The sequence below is a fragment of the Corvus brachyrhynchos genome, unplaced genomic scaffold (assembly GCF_000691975.1).
Source record: "Corvus brachyrhynchos isolate BGI_N302 unplaced genomic scaffold, ASM69197v1 scaffold183, whole genome shotgun sequence".
NCBI lineage: Eukaryota > Metazoa > Chordata > Aves > Passeriformes > Corvidae > Corvus > Corvus brachyrhynchos.
In genome coordinates, this window is record NW_008236926.1 from 17,923 (window position 1) to 18,933 (window position 1,011).

At 56.5% G+C, this 1,011-nt stretch overlaps 1 long non-coding RNA gene across 1 annotated transcript in view; it reads right to left on the reverse strand.

Annotated features, from left to right (window-relative positions):
• Window positions 1-227: 227 nt before the first annotated feature.
• The window catches only part of LOC108445188, a 2,872-nt gene continuing 2,088 nt past the window's right edge, over window positions 228-1,011 (reverse strand). The window contains exon 2 of the long non-coding RNA XR_001859954.1: window positions 228-432. This is a non-coding gene — a long non-coding RNA (uncharacterized LOC108445188). The remainder of the gene's footprint in view (window positions 433-1,011) is intronic.

Genomic DNA, 1,011 nt, shown 5'->3' on the forward strand with positions numbered 1-1,011 from the left:
TGGCTACAATGCAGCGAAGGCTCGAAGCAGCAGCGGGGCAGGGCAGCCACAGCCTGGCCTCCAGCAGGGCAGGGAAAGCGGCTTTGGGATCCCGGCATTGTTTCCAGCAGAAAGAAAAAACAACCGAGAAAAAGGAACCAGCAGCTCCTTTCTCTCCAGCTTCTCTCTCTGGACACTGAGAGCGAACTGAACCCACACCCAGGTGAAACAAAAGAGTGGCCAAGCCCTTTTTGTCTTCTCTTAAGCACCCAGCGATTTATTGTCTTAGTAACAGAATGGGGGAAAATTCCTTCAACAGAAAAAAAACTAGATCTCTTAAAACCCCAACAGAAGGAGATGAAATCCCACCCATCGTAGCCATGACAGTGGGATCCATGGACGCTCCGTTGGACAGGAGGTCACAGCTGGAAACCACCTGCACTGTGGGGAGACCTGGGAACGAGTGGAGTCGTGTCCCAGCCCCACGGAGCCCCTTGCAGCTCCCTGGATTCCTATGCCACGCACACAGATCCCATCCCTCTCCCACAGATCCCACCCCTAGAGATCCACCCCATTCCCACAGATCCCAGCCCAGCCCCCAGCTCCCCCCACTCTGGTTGTACTGGCCTTGTCTCCACGTCACTGTTGGCCACGTGCCGGTTCCTCTCCTTGAGCCGGGTCTGGCCATCCCAATGTCTCAGGTCGGGCTATCCCAATATCCTGGGTCTGGCTGTCCAAATATCTGTGGTCTGGCTATCCCAATATCCCAGGTCTGGCTGTACCAATATTCCGGGTCTGGCTGTCCCAATATCCTGGGTCTGGCTGTCCCAATATCCTGGGTCTGGCTGTCCCAGTATCCTGGGTCTAGTTGTCCCAGTATCCTGGATCTGGCTATCCAAATATCCCAGGTCTGGCTATCCCAATATCCTTACTCGAGTCCCGCTCCCATCCCCGTGCCTGCAGCTCCATCCAGCCCCGCTCACTGTGGCAGCGCTCGGAGGGGGGCCCATCCACATCCCCGTGATCACGGAC